Source organism: Podarcis filfolensis (assembly GCF_964270895.1).
Source record: "Podarcis filfolensis genome assembly, chromosome: 8".
In the NCBI taxonomy this organism is placed as follows: domain Eukaryota; kingdom Metazoa; phylum Chordata; class Lepidosauria; order Squamata; family Lacertidae; genus Podarcis; species Podarcis filfolensis.
The window spans coordinates 27,727,761-27,737,944 of NC_139611.1; positions in this window are offsets into that span (position 1 = coordinate 27,727,761).

Below are 10,184 nucleotides of genomic sequence, written 5' to 3' on the forward strand. Positions count from 1 at the left end.
GATATCTCCCAGATGAAAGGAGACTTCCTCCTTCATGCCCAGGTGAAGTGCCGATTTTCTGGCAATGAATTCCACCAAGGTGAGGAACCCTCATTAGTAACTGAGCTTTTGAGCTGCCACCACCTCTGCTTAAAAGCTTAATGGGGAGACTTGTTGAAGCAACTTCACAGCTTCTTCTGCAGTCTTGAGCTCTTGTTACTGTTCTGAACTCCAGGACCTTGTCCCTTGTTCTCAAATGAGATTTATTGTCACTGCTGTTTTAAGAGCAACTGAACTAGAATCTGCTTTGTACTGGTCACTGAGTTCATACCATAACCTTTGCTAGGAGTCCAGCAAGCCCTGCTCCCTGACCTGCTAGTCTCTTTCCACCTGGCCTGGGAGGGCTCTGGGGCCCTGACTGACTCTACTAACCAAGCTGAGGAGGCTGAAAAAGCTGGAGACCACCTTTGTCCTGCTCAGGGTGCCCAGCTGCTCTTGGGGTGAGATACTGTTTAGGAAGTTTTGTGAAATGTAGTTCTTTCAGAGAGACTTACTCATGATTGTAGAGCTGTCTGCAGAAGTACAAAAAAATGACAGATTTGAGGGTGTATGGCTTCAATTTATTTCATTTGTTAATAGCAATACAGATGCATTTTGTCCTCCTGAACTTCAGCAGGCTCTCTGGATGGGTTATCTCATTTCAGCTTCCTAGTCTGTTAACAAAATCTGTAGGTATCTTCTGCACTCTGAATTTTTGGACTTGCAGCATGTTCAATATATAGGCTCTACATGTCATTCAATGTTTATGTCTTTAGCACTATGGAAGAATGCTATTTCATTGTATGTTGTATGTTATTTTTTTTTTTAAAAAAAAAACTTTATGTCTTTCTTCAAATAACAGTAATGGAAATGCCTAATTTTTGCTGTTCTTATTATTCTTTTGTATCTTTATTTGTTAGATCTTGTTATGACTTATGTGGAAACCATTTAATTTTACTGTATACTTATTGACATGCTTTATTTATTGTATGTGATTATTTTTGTTTTGTAAATCTTTTTGTTTTATTAGCTCCCTTGACCAGAGTTTACCTATGGAAAGGCGGCTGTGGCGATCACACAGGGTCCCCGGACGTTTGACGGTCTATTGATCCCTGTGCCACCACTGTGATTTCTTTTTTGCTGCCACCAACCCATTTCTCTCGGGTACACACGGAGTCCAGACAGTTGTTAACATTAACAAATAATCAAGTTTATTGTTATAAACATGAACAAGTTTATGGTTTCAGTTAATTTTTCTTGTCAGTTTCTTAATCTTAGTTCCCTTACTGACTTATACATTCCTAACAACTTCAAACTGATTATCCCAACTAACTATCTGACTCCACCTAACAATTCCTCTCACTCCCTCACAACACGACTCGACCAACCCACAGACTTATCCTCCCTCTTCCTTCTTCAACTCCCAACTGACTTCCACATACTCCACTCTAACTCTAACTCCTCCTATCAGTTTCTCTCTGGCCAATCACATCACACTCATTTAACCCTTTCCTTATGACCCACCTAGGAGGCAAAGGCCACAGCGGCATACAAGTAAATGATGATGATCATCACAAAATCATAGAATTGTATAGTTGCAAGGAACCCCAAGTGTCATCTAATCCAAACGGTTGCAATGCAGGAATCACAGCTATTGCTGACTATGATAAAGGCTTTCTACATTACTACCAGTTGTTTTTAGCCAGGTAGATTCTGACACCTGGGTAAAAAGAGGTTCCTGGAATGTTTATGATTCTATAAATGCTTTGAGAAGTCAGCTCTCACAGCACAAGCAAACTTTCACTCATTTCCTGATCCACCATTGGGAGAAAGTTCCTCACAGAGGTCTGCTGGAGAAAAATCTCTCTCTTTTTCTCTTGTGTTCCATTTGCCTTGTTTTGTTCCACCCCCTGCTGCGAAAGGAGCACCTAGATGGTTCTAACACCGGCTCTGCTCAATCAATCACTTACATGGACAGCTTGAAGATTACAGCTACCATGAGTCCAGTTTGTCATGGGAGAACTCCAGGGACGAATTCAAACTGATGCATTAAAAGATTTCCATGGCAACTAGGACTTCTGGGAATTCCTATAACCCTGCGCTTGGAAGCAGAATGAGGACTTTTGCTGAAACCTTCTGAGCATCATGATAAAAATGTAGGAGAGATTGGGGAAAACACACAAACTCTCGCACACATCTTCATTAGTTTGCAAAATGCCTTCCAGGCATAACATATAATAATGTTTGATTAATATCGAGCAATCTGTCACTGATGAGACACATTTCTGTAGCTGTCAGCTCCCAGTTAGTAATTAGGTAGTTCATCCGTTTCAGAGGTTCTCTAACTGATGCTGACAAGTGTGGAAGCTTCAAGGAAGGTACAAACAAGAAAGCAGATAAGATGCAGTGACAGCCTGGTGATGAGTGTTTGGCTAGCAGTTGTGAGCAAATCATCCATTGTTACAAAAGGTGGAGTCCTTTGAATTACTGGAACCCCTCATGTGGTGCAAGGCATCTCTGCATCTACACTCAAAGACACACATTGCACCCTTCCGCAAATGTCCATTATTAGCGGAGGTTCAGAAATCAGTAAGGCCTAGACCAGGCATAGGCAAACTCGGCCCTCCAGATTTTTTTGGGACTACAACTCCCATGATCCCTAGCTAACAGGACCAGTGGTCAGGGATGATGGGAATTGTAGTCCCAAAACATCTGGAGGGCCAAGTTTGCCTACGTCTGGCCTAGACTTCTGGATAACTGTCCAATGATGCTCCTGTAGATGATCTCAGTGATTGAGCTGGGAAATAAGGGTTCAGGTGATCCCTGAAGTACTGTCGACTTAGGCTGCTCAGGGCTCTGTAAATTAATGCAAGGACTTTGAACCTGGCTTGGTAGTGGATGGGCAGCCACTGCAGCTGTTTTAACAATGGTGTCACACGTTATACACCAGATGCCCCCATCAGCAATCTGGCAACCGCATTCTGCACCAGCTGGAGCTTCCAAACCAAAGGGCAGCCCCTCATAGACCACATTGCAGGAATCCAGCCGTGTCTAATGGTGCTGAATGTTGCAATTTTAGTGTCCTAGTATAGATTTGGCAGTTTTGGAGTTGCATTCACCGCTCGAATGTCTTATAGCCCTCAGGTGGATCAATAGATCTTCCACTCGTAACTTTATTTTATTACCTGTGATACCTAAATACCACAAGTCCTTCCCTTTCTGCAGTGATCTTTGTTATTCAGACTTCCTGTCACATGCATTTCTGTCCTAGGGCAATATGTGGATTCTGGGCCACTGTCACCTCTAATACCTTTGTTTCCAACCATAACCTTTTAAGAGGGGATTTCCACTTGCAACTGCTGACATGCTTCTTGTGGGTAAAGCTAATCTTGGCTCAATAAACCCCAAAGCGTTCAAGCTGCAGCAAAGCATGCTGGGAGACTTCAGAGCCAATGACAAAGATTTTGACTTCCACACTGACCAACAAAATTCAGCAACATTTGAGTAGTCCCATTATCATAAATTCATGGAATTGTTGAGCTGGAAGGGACTTCAAGGGTTGTCCAGCTCAACCTCCTGCAATGTAGGAATCATAGCTAAATAATTCCTGGCAGATGGTCACCCAACCTCTGATGAACAACCTCAAACAACGGAGAGTCCACCAATTTCTGAGGGAACCTGTTTCACCATCAAACAGCTCCTACCGTCAGAAAGTTATTCCTAATGTTTAATCAGAATCTCCTTTCTGGACACATGAATCCATTAGTTCGTGTCCTACCCACTGCAGCAGCAGAAAACAAGTTTGCTCCATCTTTCCATGTGGCAGTCCTACAGATATTTGAAGATAGCTCTCATATCTCCTCTCAGTTTCCTCTTCTCCAGGATAAACATTCCCAACTCCCCAACAAACTAGTTAAAACCAATGGTTGAAAGACATCACAACGCATTTAGAACCAGAAAATATAACCCAGTTTGCCCTGACAGCAGCCCAGTGGTCATCACTGTTTGAACCATAGTTTCCAAAGGCCTGTTTGAACAGGAATGCCTTAGCCTGCCAGGAGAAAGATCACAAGGAAGGAGCCAGTCTCTTTGTAGGGAATTGCATAATTTTCCTGGTTATAATGCTAGCACTTGTATCCTACTTTCGAAGACTTCTTTTATACTGCAGTACCTGCTGCATTGTGGAACTGTGGATTTTCCTTGCTGTACTGCCATGTCACCCTAAACTTTGATGACTCCAGGTTGTATTTAACTGATTTATGCTCAGAGAAGACACACTTGGGTACATCCAAGTTAGTACTATTCAGAGTAAGGTAAAGGGTAAAGGGACCCCTGACCATTAGGTCCAGTCACGGACGACTCTGGGGTTGCAGCACTCATCTCACTTTACTGGCCGAGGGAGCCAGCGTTTGTCCGCAGACAGCTTCCGGGTCATGTGGCCAGCATGACTAAGCAGCTTCTGGTAAACCAGAGCAGTGCACAGAAACGCCATTTACCTTCCCGCCGGAGCGGTACCCATTTATCTACTTGCATTTTGATGTGCTTTCGAACTGCTAGGTTGGCAGGAGCAGGGACTGAGCAACGGGAGCTCACCCCGTCGCGGGGATTCGAACCACCAACTTTCTGATCAGTGAGTCCTAGGCTCTGTGGTTTAACCCACAGTGCCACCCGCGTCCCTAAAAAAGATCACCCCACTCCCGGGGAAGATTGCCCCATGCCCCATAGGTAGATCGCCCCACCCTTGCGTGCATGGCATGTGTGCTGCTCCAGGTACCGGAGCGGCTAGCTCTGCTGCTGCATCTGAAGGGCCACAGGTTCCCCCATGCGGAGCAAATCTTGGATTAAATGGTCTCTCTCTGTCATGGAACCTTCGCCATATTTATCTATTGTAAACTGCTGCAAGATCTTTCAGATAGTAAGGTAAAGGTAAAGGGGCCCCTGACCATTAAGTCCAGTCATGACCGACTCTAGGGTTGCAGCGCTCATCTCGATTTATTGGCCAAGGGAGCCAGCGTACGCTTCCGGGTCATGTGGCCAGAATGACTAAGCTGCTTCTGGCGAACCAGAGCAGCGCATGGAAATGCTGTTTACCTTCCTGCTGGAGTGGTACCTATTTATCTACTTGCACTTTGATGTGCTTTCGAACTGCTAGGTTGGCAGGAGCAGGGACTGAGCAACGGGAGCTCACCCCGTCGCGGGGATTCGAACCACCAACTTTCTGATCAGTGAGTCCTAGGCTCTGTGGTTTAACCCACAGTGCCACCCGCGTCCCTAAAAAAGATAACTAAAAAAGTTAGTCCTATTCAGTGTAGACACATTGAAATGAATGGGAATTACGAACTTGAATCCATTAATTTTAGTGTGTCATCTCTGAGTAGGACTAACATTGAATGTACCCAAGTGCATCTCCTCTCAGCATAAATCAGTTCCGTGGGGACCATGCTCCATGGGGACACCCACTGCACTTCAGAGGCAGAGGGCTTGCAGAGGAAGCTCCCCTAATAAAGACCTATGTATGCTGGTTGGAGGGAGGGAACATTGTTTACAAAGAAGCTGCGAGGAACTTTGTCAAACGGCTCACTTTAGGTGAGATGTATTACACAGGCTTTACTCTCCCATTTGATAATCTCGACCATTTGTCTTCATAAAAAAAGAACAAGGGAAGTTGGCCTGTCATAAGGTTGGAGCATCAAATACCTCTTTGTTTTTCTCTCTAGAGCAAAGCTAAGCGTCTTCTAGGTAGGACTTAATGTATTTTTTATTTTGTGTTACTCTCTCTATTCCACACTTCCTTTCCTCTGTAGCTGTGCTGAGTGTGGTTGTTTTAATTTCGCAGGGAAGGGCAGATTTGCTGCTTGATGACACTTAATGGAAGGTTTGGGGTCTTCCTCCTTTCCATCCCCATGCTTTAAAGCTCAGGCAGGCACCAATTCAGCAGCATTTTCATCCAAAAGGCAAAGTTTAGATTAGAGAAGAGCTTAGCCAGCTGGGATAGAGATAGTCTCGATTTTGCAAACAGGAGGGAAAGGAAGAAATGTGGACCAATAATCATTTCTGAGATGGCTGGAGCAGAGCTGAAATTTCCGAGAAGACTTTTTTGGTGAGATTTCCCCACCACCAAACCTAGAAAAATAAGGCAAATTTGCAGAATTACCACTAAATATTCTCTAGCAATTTAATAGTAGGTACCATTCCCCCCCCTGCACACACACACACACACACACACACACGTGTGCAAATACAATGTCATGGACTGACTCTAGTCCTGTTGTATTGTGGAGGGTGCAAAATGGTGGTGTGTTAAGAATGTAATAGAAAATGTGGGAAATTGCAGTCAAATATAACTTGCAAGCTTTGCACTAGTTAATGCATGAAAAGGTTAAGACCACAGATCTTTATTCCTAGACTAAACTAGGAATAGGATGTTCCTGAGCTTGCCCACTATAAGCTCAATGCATGCTTACAGCTATTTCACCATATTTTGTAGCACAAAATTTCTGCCTGTGTTTACTTGCTGTTGCATGGATAAATGCATGAACCTGACCTTTGGAACTCTGTGCTAAAACATTTTAAAACTTACTAATGAGTGTGGCCTGTTAAATGATAAGAGGGGTGGAAACAGGGAAGCCCTGGAAGAGACTAGAATGGAATATTTAAAATGTTTAACAGCCTATATTCCCAAACTATACTGTTGCTTGCATCTGTGATTTTAATACTCTGCTGGGGGCTCTCTGTGGCTGGAGAGTGTGTTTAACCCTGCATTTTGGATCTAAAGATCTAGCCAATTCTTTCATCCTCACATGGATGAGCTATATATTCTTCCCCAAATAAAAGAAGGCTAATTTAGTACAAGATTCTGTTCTCAGAATGGACAAGGAGATGCATGTGGGGAAACCCACAAGTGCAACAGCACTCTCCTCACTTGAGATTCCCAAAAACCCACATTCAGAGATATGTTGCCTCCAACAGTGGAGGGAAAACATCGCTGCCGATCACCTTATCCTCCATGAATTTGTCAAATCCTTTTTTTAAACCACTCAAGTTGCTGAATGTGCACACACACCAGAACTCAAACAAAACCTCTCCTTCATCTGATGTTTTTAAACAGAGTCCTATATGAATTCTAAGGCCTCATACATATAAATCATATGTTCATAAATTTACAAGGCAAACACATATTGTCTGAAATAGTACAGGAGAGCAATCCTGAAACCATTGTGACTCTCCCAAATTGACCTCAAATGTTTCTCTGCAAGGAGGAAGGAAATGAGAAAGCCTCCCCCTTTGCTCACAAATCCTGTCTTAAGGATGTATTTGCGCATGAATAGGGTGAGCCTGTGACCTGGATTCAGCAACTGAGTATTTACCATCACAAAAGAATGCCCGGGTAAAAGCAATCAGTGACCATTATCAGGTATCCTGGCAAACAGGTTTTCTGCTGTAGACCGCCCCTTCAGTGATGTATGTATGATGTTTTTTTGAGGGGGGGGGTCTTGAGCTACAGGGTAGGCAGTTTCAAAAGTCTATATAAGAGCTTGCACACCAATGTTCTGGGTTTCTCCTCCCTTCTCCCTCCTGCGCAGGGGAATGAGGACCCTGTTTCAACAGTTTAACAAAGATCAGGCTTACTACCTGCTTTGCTTCTCAATATTCTCTGGTTGGACTCTGTTATTTTATCCTACCGATAGAGAACTTACATAAGGACTCTATATTGGCTCTTGGGTACCCCGTAAGGGAAAGGGAGCAGTATTTTTCTTATAACACAGAGGCTGGATGGCTGTCTGTCAGATATTCTTTAGTTGTGATTCTTGCATTGCTGGGGATTAGACTAGATGACCATTTAGGTTACTTCCAACTCTACAATTCTATGATTCTGTGACAACTGAGTTGAAACAGGAAGCCCTATATACTCCGTCCTGTCTAGAAAAATCTAATGGCTAGTCTGGGTGGGTGGAGCCAGTCCAGTCTAAAAGGTTCTTTTGCAGTGAGTGCTGCCACCTGCAGTTCAGCAATTTACCACAAGGGGCATCTGAATGCAGATCCTGCCCTGCCTAACAGCTGTTGTGAGATGTTGTTCCTTTGCCTTTGTTTAGAAGGAAACCTCATTTTCTTCTCTTTTTCTGAAGGCATTTTGAAACAGTGAAGTTAATCTTCCTTTCCTCCTCAATCCGCTATGGAAACTGCGAGAGAGCCAACCCCTTTGATGTCTGCCATGTCCAATCCATTATTAATCACTGTAAATCTGCTATAATCTCTACAAACATATTTCCATTCCTTACAAATCTATTGGTGCCAAGTTTCTCTAATAAATCTTGTGTCAGGCCAGCTATTGTCTGCCTCCTCCTTCAGTACTGCATTTCCCAGATGAAATATTTAAACAATATTTGGACAATAAGCAGTTGTAGGGCACCGCCCGCTCACTTTTGTTTTCAGAAATCACAGCAAACAAATCCTGCAGATTTATAGCTTGCTGGAAAAGTGGTGCTTGCCGCTATGTGTTTGCTTCCAGGTGATTTTGATTTCTATTAAGTTAGAGAAGAGATTCAGCACCTTTATTTTCAGGAGTGGAGGCTGGGGAAAAAATTGGTGCAATACGGATTTTAATTTTCAAATTGTATGCGTTAATCTGGGCTTTGCAAACTTGGGCTCATGCAGATGTTTTGGACTACAACTCCCATCACCCCCAGCCAACATGGGGAAGGACCATAGCTCAGTGGTTAGAGGGTCTGCCTCACATGCAGGTTCAGGTCCAGGTCCAGGTTCAATTCCCAGTGCCTCCAGGTTGGGCTGGGAATGTTCCTGCCTTGGATTCCAGAAATCTACTTCCAGTCAGAGTGGACACTACTGAGCTAGATGGACCAGTGGTCTGACTCAGTATAAGGCAGCTTCCTATGTTCCTACTGGAGAGCACCCGGTTGGCAAGGACAGGATTAATCATTGTGTAAGAGGGACGTGGGTGGCGCTGTGGTCTAAACCACTGAGCTTCTTGGGCTTGCCAGTCATAAGGTCGGCAGTTTAAATCCATGCAACGGAGTGAGCTCCTGTTGCTTTGCCCCAGCTCCTGCCAACCTACAGTAGCAGTTCGAAAGCATACCAGTGTGAGTAGATAAATAGGTACCATTGCGGCGGGAAGGTAAATGGCATTTCCGTGCTCTCTGGTTTCTGTCACAGTGTTCCACTGTGCCAGAAGCGGTTTAGTCATGCTGGCCACATGACTTGGAAAATATGTCTGCCGGCAAATGCCAGCTCCCTCGGCCTGAAAGGGGAGATGAGTGCCGCAACACATAGTCAAATTCGACTGGACTTAACCGTCCAGGGGTGTTTAACTTTACACTTTACACTTTACCTTTACCTAATCATTGTGTGAGACAATGAATGGGGGAGCGGGTTGTAGTTCAGAATGTAAACTCCCCCTGCTTAAATTTCTTTTCCAGTGGGTCCAGGCCCCTCTGATGAAACCATCCCAGCCACCTCCCATTCCCCAAGCAAAGAAAAACTTTCCTCTTGCATGGGGATGGAGCAGGTGAAAGAGGAGTTTTGTTTCCAAGTTGGAAACAGATACAAGGGGCATCATTTCCTGCCCAGAATTATGGAGTTTGTGGGTTTTTTTTCTCTCTCTCTCGAGCAAGGCTAACCATCTCCTAATAAACCCAGCCAGGTGGGTGGGGTATAAATAATAAAGTGTTTATTATTATTTTCTAACTGCAGGTTTGGTTTGCTTGGGAGAGATTGCCTGGGTGGCAAATGAGGTGGAAAGCTGCACTTCAACCACCCAGACTTTTGGACACACCCACCCACCAGGCTTTCCATGCCTTCTATAGAAACTCTCAAAAGGTCCCTCTGGTTTTCTGGGCAAAGTGGGTACCAGCACATCACTCCAGAGGTGACACTACAATGTGACAAGATCGGGATTGGGGAACGATGGCAGACCATCCATTGATATAATGTTAAGGACGCAAAAAGAACCTGTTGGATCAGGCCAATGGTCCATCTAGGCTAGCATCTTGTTCTCATGGTGGCCAACCAGCAAGCAAGGCCTTAGCAGAAGAGTATACCCCACTCTGCTGCAGTCCAGAAACTGGTATTTACAAGTGAAGGGGAAATGGTTTCGCCTTCTCTAAGGTCCATGGCTGGAAAAGTCAATTATCACAATAAGCTAAGTCAAT